This window comes from Anomalospiza imberbis, chromosome 3 (assembly GCF_031753505.1).
Source record: "Anomalospiza imberbis isolate Cuckoo-Finch-1a 21T00152 chromosome 3, ASM3175350v1, whole genome shotgun sequence".
NCBI classification, from domain to species: Eukaryota; Metazoa; Chordata; class Aves; order Passeriformes; family Viduidae; genus Anomalospiza; species Anomalospiza imberbis.
This window is the reverse complement of record NC_089683.1, coordinates 109695131-109712248: the sequence shown is the minus strand read 5'-3', so window position 1 is coordinate 109712248 and position 17118 is coordinate 109695131. Positions and strand designations below refer to the sequence as shown.

General features: G+C 40.7%; 1 long non-coding RNA gene across 1 annotated transcript; it reads left to right on the top strand.

Moving 5' to 3' along the window:
* The first annotated feature begins 664 nt into the window (after nt 1-664).
* LOC137469997 (uncharacterized) lies at nt 665-5420 on the top strand. Its single transcript, XR_010996861.1, has 3 exons — nt 665-1414; nt 3254-3343; nt 5274-5420. It is a non-coding gene; the product is annotated as an uncharacterized lncRNA (long non-coding RNA).
* The last annotated feature ends 11698 nt before the right edge of the window (nt 5421-17118 follow it).

The following is a 17118-nucleotide window of genomic DNA, read 5'->3' as shown; positions in this document are numbered from 1 at the left end:
TATGTTGTTAAAGGATGTTATGTATCCTTTCAGCTGCATAATTTTTTTCAAGACCTATCACAGAGAACAGATTCTCACCATAAGATGTTTGCCAAATTTTAGGCTTTCCTAAAACTTGTCAGTGATGACAAGCAGTTACTACACCAGGGATGTGGGTCCCTAGGAGAGTGTAAGTCCTAAACCACTGTCTTCTGTTGGTGCTTGGAATGCAAGCAGAGGAAGGACTGTTTCTTGAGGGGAAGGTCTGATGGCATTCCATTGCTTGGTGCCAGTGTGGGTTGTCCATCACATCCATAACGCTCCTCATATGTTGTTGCTAACCCAGTGCAGGCCACTGAAAAGGAAAAAAGAAAATGGAGAGAGAAGAGTGTGAATATTTTCAGTTCAGTCCCTACCTGACATGTAGGGATGTGTCATGTCATCAGCTGTGAGAAAGGAGAGGAAGAAGCAGCATCCCTAGAAACTTGTCTCTCTGCAGGGCTCCCCCCACTGCTCATCCACTCTTCAGTGGCCAAAGTCTACCATTCCAGCACCCTATGCACATGCATTTTTTAAATCAGGACTTTAATTAATAAATACAGTCCTCCTCCCTTCCCCTAGTTATCCAAGTAAAAGCCTAATATCATGGTTCTTTTTTTTTATCCTAACTCAGCCAGATTCTTACTGTGCCTGACACCTCTCCATGACATGATTGATGTATCGAGGGTTTCCCTGTTATCTCCTACCTTCATCTGATATGGCACTCAGAGCTTGTCAGTGTCAGAAGCCACATCTGCCTCTTTAGTTGTGGCAGGAGCCCAAACCCTGTCTCTTGGTGGGGACTCACTCCTCCATGATTCCTTTCCAGGTTGTCAGTTAAGTCTGTTGTTTTCATTTCAGCATGCTTGGTTGCTCTGATCCGAAGGAGACACTCTGCTCTGCTTGGAAGCAGTACTTTCAGGAGACAACAGGAGTTATGTGGGCCCTGTTTTCCTGCCTGAGTCCTGTGGAGGAAGAAGCATTCACGTTCGTATGCTATTCGTTGTTCCAAGATTATTTAAGAAACCACTGCTGTTGAACTAGCAGGGGATCTTTCCTGCGGTGACCTTTGCCAGAGCAGCTGATTGGTGTGCCCCAGCTGCATGCCATCATTTTCTTGGGAAAGTTTGAAGACTGTCAGAAAAATGAACAACTTTCCTAGCCCTTACTGACGTGTATGGGCTTTGCTGGCCTTTCCAACTCCAGTGTGGGAGGGGTTGTTTGTTTTCCGTTTAATGTTATGCTGCCATCCTCCTTTTTTTAACAATGCTGTATATACATGAAGACTTGCTGTGTATTCAGTGTGGCACATGGATGGAATGGATACTTTGAACTGCTTTTGCAACAATGGATTCTGCTTGACTGATAATGAAACCATGGGATAGACCTCAGGGAGGTGAGTCATATGTTAATTTGTTCTTGACGTTTCCTTGGTATGTTAAAAGTTGTGATCTTTCAGAAAAATCTCTTATTTTATTATATTTTTTTTTTTAAAGCTGCTTCCTGGGGCCATGGCAGATGCTGTTTTGGAATGGCACCCAATGAGTTGTTTAATGTAGTTCAGTGCTTGGTTGGCATTCTGCTATTGTGCAAATATTTTTGGTACTTCTTTTACCACAAAGATATTTTATTAAGAGTGGCACATTGTTATACACATGTGGTGCTATGGAGCTCCAGAATATGCATGGGACATAATGCTGAGCTGCAGAAACACAATAGCAATGAGTCACTGAAATCCCTTGTTGGTCACAAGAGTTTGAACAACTGCAGTGATAATCTTTTGAGACAATGTACAACTCCAGTGGTATTTGCTATCTGCTCTGTGGTCTCCCTCAGTTAGCTGCTTGATTGGCTTGGCTTTGTGGGTATCCTAATCATGTTGGCACAGTCACTTTGATTAACAGAGACATGCAACTTGGAAGTCTCTAGGCTTGCACCGACCTCAATAAAGTTGTGTGCTTTTTCTCTTTCCAAATTTCAGCAGCTTCCTGAGGGCACAAGGAATGTTTCGCACAGCTTTCCATGGTGGTTAGTGAATATTGAAATGTGGGGTTCAGAGGAGTCCATCTGCTTCTCTGTAAACTGTAGGCTCAGAAAAAGAAAGAGTAAATAAATTAAAAAAAAAAAAAAAAAAAAAGAAGGGGCAAATGCAGGATACTTAAATCTGTGTTATTTTTTCATGGCCTTTCCCATAGGTCCCAGGTCACTTTAAGCATTAGCTTTAGCCCTTTCTTTGGTAATACAAGAGAGCAGTCTCATCAACATTACTTCATTTGTGCCTAATCTGGCCAATCTTCTCCTGTTACATCTACAGTATATTTCTAAGTGTAATGCTGAATGCTCTCTTGATCTTATTTAATTTCTGTACTGCTCTGTCTTCTGAGAGAGTAGGCTTGTTTTTACAGCCAGGTAAACAGCCTTGCAGGTCCTTTGGCAAAATGAGGGAAAGCTTAGTTCCTATTATGCCTCAGACCAGAAGAAATAGAAGTTTAATATCTCATATTACAGTTAAGGAAACTGAGAGGATATGAAATCCATGTGGTGGTTTTGCTAGTAGTTATTTCTCTGCAAGTTGGTTCTTGACCATATTCACCAGTCTTCTACTTGTGTTTTTTAAGGAAATACAATATTTTCAATGGTCATCATCTACTGCTATATGGTCCTTGAATTACCATCTCCATCACTGAAGGTAAGGATGTCCTCTAAAAGACAGCTCAATCAAGCCAGGAGGGTATTCAACTTAGATACTGTGAAAGGCAAAGTGTCCAGTGCTGAAATTTGAAATAAAATGCAATTTTGGGGGGAGACATTCCCACCTATCCACAGACATATATTTTTAAGTATGCTTTAGATGGGATACTTCTCCCAGCTGTTGAAAGTGTTGTTTGTAGAGAGAGTTTGTAGATCCTTGTTTAAGGTAGTTTCCAGGACCCGTTTGAGTGGTCTCTTTGTTTCCAAAAACCTTCAGCTTGTTTCTTGGAGCCCTGTCTCCCCCTTAGCTCAGCTCTGCCTTGTCTCACTGGGGTTACCAGGTCACATGCCCATTTCAGGGGAGTCATCGTTCGAACTTAAAACCTTCCCATCCCCTCTATGTGATGTAGTTGTTGTTGTTAGGGGTCAAACCTCATGCTTCCATTTCTCTTTGGAGAAATTGTTACTTAAAATATGCCACAACACCTGCTTCCTTGACCCACTTTACCTTAAGCCCTTTTTTATAAGATTTTTTTTTTCATAGTGGTAAAGAGATGAGGGATCCTGAGGTCACTGTGCCATGTGGGACATCAACTGAATGTGCCAAAGATTGTGAACATGAGTCTTCTCACAAGTGAGTTTTTTCCTTGTGTTAAAATTTCTGCTGTTTACAGTTATCCTTCCATTCATCAAACATTTTTTAGGTCTTTAAAAATAAAAAAAATCATTCTCTAGTTGGAATTTATAGTAATAACCTGTTCCTGTCCAAAAGAATTGTGTTTATTAGTGATTACTTTGAATCATTCTGGGAACAGGATGTGCATTTTCAATCTTTCAGGATAAGGAAGGGTATCACATTTTTAATCTTGTTTTGCCTCATTATGAGAAAGTCCATTTCATCCTGCCTTTTTCTGTCTCCTCCTCCTTTTCTCTCTTCATTCACAAGAAAATTTGGACTTACAGACATACGTAATTTTAAAATTATTTTGGTTTTTATTGTTATAGAAGCTGCTGTCTTGTCATGCACATTAATTTGACACTGTTAATCCTATACAAACACATTTCTGGTACTGACTTCTTAGGAATGCAAGTATTATAAATATATCAGTGTAAATGGAGTTTGTTAGACTGATAGTGTAGTGCTTACATCATTATTTCACTTCACTGTCCTAAATCACCACTTATTGCATATGACACCTGCTTTTGTGTTCTAAGTTATTTGAGCTGGGGAAAGTTAAGCACACAGTAGCTATGAAAATAATCTTGTTTTCAGCTACAAGCTGTTTTTTTGCCTCTCTTCGGGTACTCTGGCTGTAGAATGAGACCTTTACTCACTTTGAAGGGAACTGGGGTAGCACTACAGAAGAATTGAAGACACTCAGATAATATGCTAAGAGAAGATACATAAGCATCTGTATGAGAAGATGATTGTTTCTTTAAGAAAAGATCAAAAAAATGGGGAGAGGTGGAGTGTTCCTTTGTTTTGTTTCTGCATGTCTTCAAAATGAACATCTAGTGAGGATGCTCCATTCTGCTCTGGGCAGGAGCCTGTCTGCTATAAGGAACAGAAAAAAACTGGGAGAGTCTACACAGATTCAGAGGATTTTGTACCTTGCATTTGTCAACTGAAGCTAGAATTGCCCCTTATTTTAACAAAGGATATTCTCCTGGTACTTTGGCTGGGAATTGAGTGTGCAATTTTATCTCAGTGTCATGCTACTGCAGATGCTGGATGGGAAAAGAGGCCTTCAAATGGAGTTGAAAATACTGCAACCAAAACACTGGACAGCTTGGGCTGCTGAAAACCTTTTGCATGAAGCCCTGGCTCCCTTAAAGTAGCTGGCAGTGCTCCCACCGAGTTCAGTACAGCCAGGATTTTGCCTTATATATTTATTCTGATTTATGAAACTCTCAGTCATCACGGTATCTAAGCACTGAGATACAGTATTTAGTTACAAACAATCATTTTAAGAGTGATGCCAAAATCTACACATGCATTAGACTTGGAGATTAAAGAACATGGAGCTTTGGTTGCATTTGCTTCTCCAGTTGTAATTATTCTTCATTCTAATCACTACAGACCTCCGTGCTGTTGGGCACAGAGGGGCTCCAGACTGAGACAAATCAGAAAGATTATGTGATATAGTAAATAGCTATAAATTAATGGATCTTGCTGAGGTGCCAGTAACTACCTTGGTTTCCCTGTCAGTCCCGGAGGAATTAATAATTCCTCAGATTTTAGCCAGCCATTGCAGGAAAGGATTTTAATCCTCTGCATTTTTTAATGGAAACTATTTACCTTGCAGTAACTTGTACAGCTCTCCACTCTGATGCTGCATTACAATGACTTGCAGCAGAAGAAAGCTGGTGGAGTTCAAGTGAAATCTATCCCAAGGAAAGAGTATCCAGAGCAGCTGGTTTCATTTATATATTTTATTTCTGAAGCTCATGAGCATTCCAGTGAGAGATGGTATAATTGATTTAAATCAAATTATGAAACATTATACTTTTTATTCTAAAAATCCACTTTTCTGGCATTCAATTCTGTAATGTATCACTCACAGGTAATGCTGGTTGAAGTTGAAGAGGCTGAAAAATTCTCCTCTGCATCATGCAGTCCATTGTTACATGTTCTTGCCTCGGAGCTGAAGTCAAAGTTTCTGTTTGTAACAGAATCATTGTGTCATTAGGGAATTGAGGCTCCATTGTTTTGGGTGAGGTGCAAAACCTTATTCCTTGAATTTCTTAGTAATAGAAGTGTTCCTAGGTTTTTGGAGGAACATCTTGGTTCAGTGTTTTTTTTTCCAGTTGATATAAGTATACACAGAACAAATACATGGCAAGCTGAACAGAACTGTTTTTAGAAAGGGATGATGTTGGACATTCATTGCAGCACAGGTTAACCTGCATTTTAAGAGGTTCAAAATATTCAGTGTTCAATTGTTCACTCAACTTTCTAAGTGTTTGCTGAGGCTGAAGACCTCGTTAGTGTGTTAAAAGCTTGCCAGAGTGTTTGTTTTCCCTAATAACTTCTGAACTGGCTTATTTAAACCAGATTTTATGGAGGTTATGAAATTCCTATAAATTTTCTGAAAAATTTTTGGCTGAGCAGAAAGAAGAGGGAACAACTGGTGCTACCAGTAATGGAAAGGCTGCAGCTGGAGCTCAACTGCTCCCTGCTTAGGTTTGGCCACCCAGCTTGGCTGGCTGGGAGAAACATCGAGGTGTGGTGCACGTGTGCAGCTCTGATCTAGGGCCAGCAGATACCTGCCCCTGCAGGAGGCATCAGCTGTGAACAGGTAGATGTGTCTGCAGAGGAAATGTGTCCTCCATAAGCAGCACAACAAAGGAACAAAGGTGCTGGAGAGCATCCAGAGGAGGGCAACTAAGCTGTGAAAAGGTCTGGAGCACAGCTCTGATGAGGAGCAGCTGAGGGAGCTGGGGGCCTTTAGCCTAGAAGAAAGGAGGCTCAGGGGAGACCTTGTCACTCTCTACAACTCCCTGGAAGGGGGTTGTAGGCAGGTGTCAGTCTTTTCTCCAAGATAATTAGTGGTAAGATGAGAGGAAATGGCCTCAAGTTGTGCCAGGGGAAGTTGAGATTGAATATTAGGAAAAAAAATTCTCATGGAAAGAGTTATAAAGCACTGTACCAGGCTTCCCAGGGATGTGGTGGCCATCCCTGGAAATATTCAAACAATGACTGGATATGGCACTTGATGACATGGTTTGATGGTGAACGTGGTGGTGGTGCTGGGTTAATGGTTGGACTTGATGATTTGAGAGGTCTTTTCCCACTTTTAAAGATTCCGTGAGTCTATGTCAACCTTGCACAAATGACAATGCAATGACGCACTTTAAAGATCTCTGTAACTTCACTATTTCCACTGCCTGGTTTGAAGCAGCTGCTGGAGGATGACTGGGGACATGTGCCCTGACCTCAGTGGCACCATCCTGCTGCACACAGGCACATTGGAGCTGCCTGTGACTCCCAGCCTGGGTTAAGGTACAGGGCAGTAGATTGGGAGGTGATATGGCAGCCTGAGAAACAGCTGCACCTAGAGGAAAGTTGCTTCACTAGGAGGTGAGAGTTACTAGCTTTAAGGAGCCAGTATTACAAAAAACCATGACAACAGATTTCTATTTATTTACTGGCACCCACTCAAATTGAATGTGTATCTCTGAGCAGTGTCAAGTTTCAGAAGTGCTGGCTCTTTTCCATAGAGTCCAAGTGCTGGCTGGTGTATGTGGACCTGGTCATGGTTCTGTGTTTCACACTTCTGTCCCTTGCTCTTTGCAGGGCCTGTGGGTTTGGGGCATTCGTTTGCTGGGGTAGGACAGTGTGGAAGCAGGAAATTCTGGCTTTGAAAAGCACTTTTCTAGAAGTTGTTAAAGCAACTGCTTTGCACTTACCAAATGCTTGATGTGGGATGAAGGTCTTTTCAAGGTTTCTTCTCTGTTTTTATTTTCCCCTCCAGTAGGAACTTTTCTGCTATGCTATGTCCACTGTGAGCCAAACTTATGTTACATTTCTCAGGTGCTCAGTTTAAGTGTGTTTGGGAACCACACAGGTAATTTCTGCTCAGTCCTCTAAGAGGAGTCCCTATCAGTGATGCTGTATCTGGATCATCAGACTTCCTTCACAGCCCCTGTTGATGATGTTGGAGAAAGCATTTGTCCTGGACAAGATGGTTCTCAGCTCCTGTAACTCAAATCTGTGCTTATTCTAAGGGACCTTTCAAATAAGTTTCTCAGTGGTCAATAATTGTATTAGCTATTCCTCTTGGCTTAGGAATAGACTGAGACTGCTTAAAAAAAGGTCTACAGAGACCCATTCTTATGGATAATAATCCATTCTTATCAGTGTTTATACCGTCACTAGCTGGATTTGAACCTGCTCCCAGTTCAACATCTGATTGCCAATACTCCGAGCAGTCTTTCAAGGCCAGTGAATTGGCATCATAAATGAAGTATAAAATGCATCATACCAGTGGTTTACAACAAGCCCACAGCACAGCTCAGTTGGTTGATGGGCCATCTCTGTTTATATCAGCTGTTAAAAACTCATGCACACAGCCATACTAAGTACTGATGCCATCAAATGTGGTCAACACAGACAGTTCAGCCTGCAAAAGTGAGCCAGAAAAGGCATTAAAATGCTTAGTCTATTACATACTTCCTTATTTTTGTCATTTTGACATTTATGTGTTGTATCATTGAGGCTTTTGAGAAAGAAGACACAATTCCTGAAGCAAACTGAACGGAGATGTTCAGTTTATAATGCCACAGCCGTCTGGATTGCATTTAATTCCAATTGACCACCTGCATGCTGTTAACCTCTGGAAGGTTACTGTGATCACAGTTGTTGTTGTTTATTTAAAAGTTTTGTAGCTCAAGGAAAATATTAGTAATCAGTTACTTAACCTACACTGTTTACTGATCTCATTGAACTTGCAGATGCAGCTTTGCTGGCCAGTGAAAACTGGGAGTTGTCTGGTGCCAGTAATAGCTTGCACTTATTTTTCAGACAGGAGTAGGTTGAGCAATTAAAAGAATTTTAATTTTTTTAAATAAATATGCTCTTTGTCTGTTGGCTATTTGTCTTATATGTCAAAATCCAAAATATAACTTGGAGCATGTGGAAGGCAGCTCTAAATGAGCCAAACTTTCACAGAGGCATGCTTAAGTTGTGAATGCTGCTGGCTACACATGCAAACCCCCAGAGCTGCACGTGAAAACATACAGGAATTGCAGAGGTAATTCAAGTGAATAAGACAGATGCATTCATATTAATGTTCTCTGGCCAGGAGTACTTAAATTACTATAATGAAGCATTTTACTAAATGACAGAATTCAAAAATTAGGAATTACTTCTTCAAAAATATTGGCAATTGTTTTTTAACATTCCTGCTGCCAACACCCACCTAAGCCTGTGAACAGCAGCCCTGTTGCCCCTTTAAACCCCCCCTTTCCTCTAAAAAGACCAAAATGCCAGGACTTGGTGACTTTCAAACTGTGACTTCTGTATTCCTCCAAAAGCTTAGCACAAGATCATAGAGTGGATGATCTTCAAACAGATGATTAGTGTTTGCTTTTATTGCAAACATCATCTAACCTTTCAGTCTGAAGATGCTCTGTTAGTATGGGCTACTGGAAAAGCTATTTCAGGTAGGACTGATTGGGTGTGTAGGGGGTAAGGGGAGAGAGTTATTTCTGCATTCAAAATTTTGAATATTAATAACAAATCAAAGGCCAAATGTGGTTTGGTCTAAGATAGTAAACATATATTCTGGCTCCAAATCCATTTCTCTGATGAACCTTGGTTTATCTGTCACCCTGGTTGTCCCTGACCACGGTGTGCTGAGATAACTACTTGGACTGCAGACTATGGGGATATGTGATGGTCAACCAAATAACACTGCAGCAGCAGTTCTAATTTCTAAAAGAAAGGGAATTTGGTTTCCAGCTGAAACTTAGGAAGACTCAATGTCAACACCTTTTTCAAAGAGACTATGCAGTTGAAAACCAAATTTTCCACCAAAAAAGCCATGAAGTAAAACTTTCTGCCAACCAACCTCTCTTAACCTCTCTACTGCTTTATTGGGTTTTTTGTTTGCTTGTGTGAGTGTCTGTGGGGACACTCGAGCATGTGGATTCAAATGAGCTGTTCAAATAGATTAAACAACTTTAAACCCCTCTGTGGTCTTTGGAAGTGAATTAGATTAAAGTGAATTAGAGCTATTTTAATTCTGAATGAGTGAGTCCACATGGGCTTAATATAGTTGTATATAGAAACCCACATTAAAATCACATCCTTAGTTAACTCAGATTGTTTCCCGTGTAGACAAACCCATCCTGTGTCTGTTTAGCAGGGCATACAGAGCTTGCTTCGTCCGTAACTTGCACTATCGACAAGCAGAGGAGCTAAATCAAAAATGATTTTGTGCTGGTATAAATGGTTCCACAAACAATAGGTCGGTAATGCATCTGGCCTGGGATGTGTCCAGAGAAAGAAGCTGGGCCTGAATAGCTTTTAGCTCTCATCATTGAAATCAACAATGCTTGCCAGAAGAAAGCCTTCAGCATTAATTCCATAAGCTATAAATTATTACAGGGCTCTGATTCCTTGGAATGAAATGCAATAGATAGATGGCAGAGAAATATTATTAATGGATGGTTTAGTACGTTCCTAACTGCACTGACTTCATGAGAATACATTATATTACTATCTGGAATAGCAATACTAGGGATTTATTAAAATGACTGAGTACGCATTGTTAGCTAGGATACCGTGCTATATTGGAAACATAAAGTATTCTGCATCAAAGCATATAATCTACATCTTTCCTTTTCATCCTTAATTTGATTATGAACTATTACCATGCTTTGCCATAAAATAGGAAAGTTGTACGTTTTGATGGTTTCTCAAATGCTGATTTTACTTTCTGCACAAATACTTTGTATCTTTTCAGCATAATTATTTAGCAGCCATTTCGGGTTAATTATTGTCATTAACAATATGAGTCCTATGAGGGAATATCAATTAAAATATGCACAGCTGAACTTTCAAATGAGTAAATAATTTAGTTTTTGAAAATGACTGGAAACAGCAGGGTAACAGTCAAAAGGGGAACGATTATTTTAATGCTTATTTGACAAATGAGTAATTTTTACAGCAAATTAGTTTCTTATTGTAGCACCCCTACTGGTAACAAGAGAGAAACTGTTAACATGAGTTTTAAAAATAAAACCTGCTAAGATATGCATGCGAAGTTAAGGAAATCATTTGTATGAAGAAAAGGTGATTATGATACACATTGTTAGCTGAAGAATGTTGCCATGGGAATCTAATTAGGGATATAAATCACACAAAATTATGTTTATATATAGGGCTGGATACATTAAAATCATATGCACAGTTATACATCAATTTGCTTCTTTGTCAAAGTATTGAAGATAGACCCTCATTGCTCTTCATTCTTGACCACTAAATAGAGCAGTTGAAAGTTAACAAATGAAGCATGGGATTTCAGGTGTGAATATATGATGTTCACTCATTTGCATAACAAAAAGGAATGTAGAAAAACTTTGCAAGGTGATTGAGTTTTATCCCTGTTTTGGGGAAAGTTTTAGCATACACATTGACTTTTTAGTAATGCCATCCTGGTTGTTTGTGTAATTATTTGGGAGGGGCAGGGTGAAAATAAGAGAAAGTGTATAGAAACCAGAGCTATTGAAAATGTTTGTGGGGCTTTTTTCCAAAGCACTGAGAAGGTGCTGTTTCAAGGCCTTCTATATGTGTTAAAATGGAAAGGGAATTTCAGCAAAGATGTGTTTTGTCTTTTTCTTATTTGCATGCTCTGTTTCATTTCTGATTTTCATGTTCAGCTTGATTACTGCCTGTAGTCAGCCCCAGTGCTGCTGTTTCCCACAGCTATGATTTGGTGTAAGTGGGTAGTTTATAGTGAAACACTGATTACTAAAGACAATTCAGAATTTCTCGTAGGTTTCAGTGACTTTTTTTTAAATCCCTCTATCAAGTGTGTCAAACTGCACTACTGAGTTGCATTGAGTGCTACTGAGACTTGTGCTCAGAGGAGTTTCGGTGAAGGTGACCAAACCTTGTAATGATACTGGGGCTTCCTGGACCAGGGAGTGCAAATTGGGTGGCCCTGGCATGGTAAGGAATTGAAAAGAAATTTAGGGAAAATGTGATGACATTGAAAAACTGAACTTGCCATTTCCTGGCAGGAGTGGGCAGTTGTTTTTACTCTCACCAACTGGTCAAAATCAGTTTTAAACTTTGTTACCACCAAACATTTTGCACTTTGTCTGTTCTAGTCCAGAGGCATATTTTGGGACTTGATTCTAACTTGCTAGGAAGTAATCTTCCCTTTCCACATGGCCTCTGTGCAATAAAGGGAATTGCAGTACCCCCAGTGTGGTCACACACTTTCCCTTGACATCCACAACTAAGCATGTAATTACGGGTGTAGATTTAGTGCTGTCTCATTTGAGAAGCTGCTAGAATTGCAACGTCTCTTTGACAGATATATTCCCTTACTGGGGTATGTCTTCCACATATTTTCTTCTTTTTTCAGTGATGTAATGAGACAAGGGGGAAGAACCATGTAAGAGGTTGAGCAACTTCATATTGTATGCTAGAGTGGCTAGGGCTGTTGAAGGCTGGAATCAAGGAATGACTATGAGCCAAGGAACAGCCTGTTTGATCTGTTTTTAAGGAAGCTTTCCAGATTTGTGTAAACATTTATTTCACAGTAGAGCCTCTTTAAGACAGTTTCACCTTTTTTATTTGTCCACTGCACCACAGCATTCTCTCACCCCACCTCAAGCAACCACACAGCTTCTCCCTGAAATCTCACAGCACAGAAATTCCATAGGAAAACACAATGATGTCATTTCAGTCAGACCATAATTTTCCAGCTGTTGGAAGAAGGCACATTGTGGTGTTTATTTCACTACTTATAAAGATTTGTGGCAAGGAGGGAAATACTTTACTTCCAAGATCATTGTTCAAGCAGTTGAAACTGTTCATCTGGTGTTTGTGCCAAAGTGGGGGGAGGCAGAAGGGATGATGCGGGAGAGCGACCGCATGCATGGCCTGCAGGTAACTGCGTGGATGGAGCTTCAGAGGAATTAAGGGATATTTTTCATTTTTGTTCTTATGGCAAGAAGGAAAGAGGCATGAAGTAGACAGCTTTTCAGCATATATGTGCCAGTGTGAACTTCGGCAATTCCCATTACTGGCTTTGGATTTGACAAGGTTTTGCATGTATCAAGGAAAGTCTCACCTGGGCTGGTGTCAGGTTGTCTCTTGCATCTGTCATGGACAAGCCTTTGTCCTGAGCTGCCAGCTCTGCTGTAAGCCAGAGCTCTAAATGTGGTGAAAATGGCTTATTATAACATTGGTCGATGTGGATTTGGAAGCCTCATGGCAAAGATTTCCAGAGGCAGCTGGGACTTTCAGCATTGTAGATTCTACAGAAAAGGACAATACTTGGTTGTTGCTTAAAAAAACCCAAACCACCTATCAGTCCTGAGCCCTGGAATATCTCCTCTGTTCAGAGTGGCAAAGCTACATCATGTTTATTAGTGGCTCAAGTGCTCCTCATCCTTTACAAAAGCCCTTGATGTGTGACAGTCTAGAGACATGCCCTCTCATCTTTGGAGATGGCCAGCTGTCCTCAGGCAAATAAAGGGGGAGGAAGCAGGCTGGTGTCTGAGAGATGTAGCATACTTTGATACACTCATTTCTCATTAGTTAAGTAGCATAGTGGACAGTGGAATGGCTCTGACATGTGAAACTTCTGGTACAGTCCCTTTCAGTACTTCAGTAAGGAAATGATAGCCAAGCCCTCCAGTTCATCTGAGAACTCCAGAAGGCCTGGATGCAATAATGAACAAAAGCCTTTTGGATGCTGCTGTTGCTCATTTTTTCACTGTGTGGGTCCATTAAAGTATTGTTGCCTTTTGGGAACTCAGCTGGAAGAAGAAAACAGGCCTGGAAAAAATAACTGCATTATGTGAGACCACTGGCTACTGCTGGAATTGTGTCAGTTTATAACATGTTAGGCAGGTTCCCTGTGCATCCGCTGTGAAGCTTCTGCTGACAGGACTTGAGCTCTAGCAATGAGAGCAGCCAACAACAGCAGAAAAAAAGCTGTGGGCTCTTGGATCCTGTGTGAGCCCAGAGGTTGTGGGCAACATAATTCAGTAGGAGAGAAAATGAAACTGTTAAAGTGTTCCCCTGATGTGCCCTGCAGCTCCTAAAGACAATCACCTGTTCAAAGGGGTGATTTCTTCATTGGAAGGAAGATCTGTGAGTGATAGACAAAATAGCTGCAGGTTTGATTTAGTCCCCAGCTTTTTCATTATGGTCAATTCCACATAATTTAACTTCACTCTTTCCCTGCTCTACATGCCATTTCTGTCATGCTTGGCACCACACTTTCCACTCAAAATGCCAGCTCAAGAGAATAAAAGTAGTCCAGCACAGAAATGTTTGCTAGCTGGACACGCAGTAGCCACCCCTCACTGGCAGCTGAAGGATGGACAGAAGCAGAGCTGAAATTTATAATTGATTTGGTCTAGAAATTGAAACAACCCCTTGAACCTGACACATAAATATAGCCACTTCAGCTTTTAACCCTGCTCCCCATTACCTCATCATATTTTACCATGAAGGAAACATATACTATAATGTATTCTTTGTCAGATAAAGTCTGCACCCTTATGTAAACTGCATTTTCAGTCCTCTTCCCGTGCAGACACATTCCCCAACAGGCATTCCTCAGACATGCCAGCCAACGCTTTACTGCTTAGCAAATCTATCGGATTAACACAATTACAGTAAAAGCGCGGGACAAAATAAATATTCCCCAAAGAACCTTTAGGAGGATTTTGCCATTTCTTGGTTAGTAAGAGATGATCCCTCAACAGACACCAGGCTGACCCTGCTTTCGTTTCTCTTATTTCATCTGTCCCCATGGAGCAAGAAAAATATATTACTGTATGGGCAGCAGGAGAATGAACAGCCTGGTATTATCTGTACTTTTTGATTCAGTCTGCAGGGAAAGCTGAGAGTCAGGGGAAGAATCAGGGAACTCCGTGTTCAGCCAAATTCCAAAGCCTTTGGTGTCTGGCCAGATTTACAAAACTTAATTTTATGTTTGTATTGTGTGTTGCAATATCTCAGAGATTTGCAAAGTGGTTCTTGTGAATCCCTTTTGGGTGCTTGGCTCCTCCAGACATTCCCACTAAACATGTGCACAGCTTCCATGCTCATGGTACAATGTCCAGTGTCCCCACACTCACTGGTATGGTGGTCCCTCACCTGTCTAGTCATCCCAAGGGAAGCACAGAGGAAGGCTGAGTTGCTCACTTGGTCAGCCTGGAGCTGTTCTGAGGCATGTTTTTCCCCAGGGTGTTGGCATCAACTCCTGCTTCCCCAGCAGGGACGAAGCAGAAGTGGGTGGGAGCTCATCATACCTGCCTCAGTGCTCTCTTCCAAAGTGCCCTGAGGCAACTTCAACCGTTTTGTTTTAGTTCTTCTCTGTTAGTATTTTCCTTTGAATCGTGTTGCAGTGGATAGCAATGCTGCTTGTTCTTTACAGAGGCACCATTGATGTTTTTTTTTCCCCATCACTCTTAACTTCTGGGTCCAGTTGAGTCATTCAAGCTTGGAAATCTCCAGTGAGTTTGGATCTGGATGTGACTGGATTGATCCGTGCTGGTGCCAGTACTTCTTTAGCAGATAGGGGGAGAGAGAAAAGGAAAAAATGAAGACAAACATTGAATTTATAGCACTCCAGATGTCAGAGAAATGAACATAAAAGTGCAGATGCCTTATAGGCAGGCAGACTGCTCAAATGTATGCAAATGGGTGACAAGTTTATGTGAATATGGTTGAAAAAAAGAAAAAGCAAGGGGGAAATGCTTAAATAATCCTGTTCTCATTGCTGTAAGTCTTGGTCATTGGGTTTGGTGGAAATCACAATTGTGATGACCAAAAGAAACACAAAGCTCTGGTAAATGTGGCCAGCTGGATAGACTTTGATTGGTCCTAATGTTCTTGGACATACCATTAAAGTAACATAAATTCATACCTTCTAAGTTATGGGGCCTATTGATCAAGCTTTTCCTTGCACAGCAGTATTTAGATTATTCTGCAAATCATCTTCATGGCTAGCCATGAGAGATGGCTACAGTGTCTTCAGTTAGGCTGGTGTAAATATATGGATTTAAGCGAGAGCAGATATGTTTGCATGTACATTTCACATATGAGATTCTTGATTGTTTGGGGGTAACAAAACAATTTTTTCAGTCAAATGTGCTTCCAACTTGTGAATTAATTATATCTGCCTTACTGCAAACTGTTTAAGAGCAGCTGGTCTTCCTGGCATTTTTATTAGCTTGCAAAGAAGCTTCTCCAAAGCATGAAATGCCAAAAGGAAAAACCTCTGGCTAAGTTCTACCATGGATATATGAAATTCATTGCTGTCTGTCTGCAGCCAGGTAAAACAAAGAGCCAGTGGTCATCAGTCGAAGGCATCCCTCTGTGCAGGACCTTGAATAACTTTCTATGCCTTTTTGCTGTTGGATAAGAGCAACTTAAAATTATAGTAGTAGGCAGCCATAACGTTGAGGAAAACTGATACAGTCTGGATAATCTGCTGCTGAACAGCTTGTGTGGGTCTGTGTCCAAAACCCATGTCTTTAAATAACATTTCAAGCAAACTAGCTTTTCTGGATTCCTTTGCTTAAAAATCAGACGGAATTTTTGGATGGCAACTGCTATTAACGTTACTAAGCATTGCTCGGGTGTGCTCATTGTTCATTTGTGCAGGAAAAGACCTACTGTATCCATAATCCCATGATGCAATACTAGAACCTTTTAAAAAGTTATTAAACAGGTTGTAAAATCCCCTTTAAAAATATGCTTCGATTTGTACAATTTTTAGAAATGGCAGAGGACAAAACCACATCCTTACCCCCATTAAATGCCTGAACACCCCCGCCACGCCACACCCCCACCAAAGCCTTAATTTAAAATATCTTGGTTTTGCTATATAGAAAAGGTGAGAAAAACAATACAAGTTATACAGCACACTTACAAATACCAGCTTATATGAGCTAACACTGGCACTTAACATCTTAGATTTTTCTCAGCAATAAGCTACATCTGCAGAACTTATGAGTTGGGTTTTATAAAGTTCACAATTCAAAAATGTCTCTGTGCTAAAGGGCTTTGGCTTTCTAGCTCAGGGCAAATTTTATATGCTACAGTCTTTAACCATCTTTGTTTCTAGAGAAGTATATGCATGGATCATGGATTAAAATGCTTTACTGTGTGTCATGTGGGTTTTATTATCTGAATAGATCATATCCTAAACAGGTCAATTGGCTCTGATTTAAATGCATGGAGAATTTATTCATGCAGTGGGTTTATCCTGTGGTACTGCAGGTACTCTTCAGTCCCAGCCACTACCCAAAAGGGAGAGCAGTATGCTGGGCATCCAAAATCAACATCAAATCTAATCCCACTTCATTTCAATAAATGCAAGTGTTGGTATAAAGAAATAAGCCTCAGCAGCCGTTGTGATGAGGCATTGTATATGAGGCACTATGTATGGCATTGTGACTGAGTTTGATGCAGTGTTCTCTCTTGTTCTTCCTGTTTGCAAGAACATCTCCTTGACAAAAGTTTTCCTGTGCACCAAGAACCATAGCAGAGACCAACGAGATTGTGGTATAACTGCACCCAAAAAATAGAAGGTCAGATGTGCCTGGATGCTCCAGGCACCTCTGCAGATGCTGAAGTGCGTTGGGATTGTTTACAGTGGAAAACACAAAAAGTGGGAGTCTTCAGAAATCAGAGGAGAAACAGAAGAA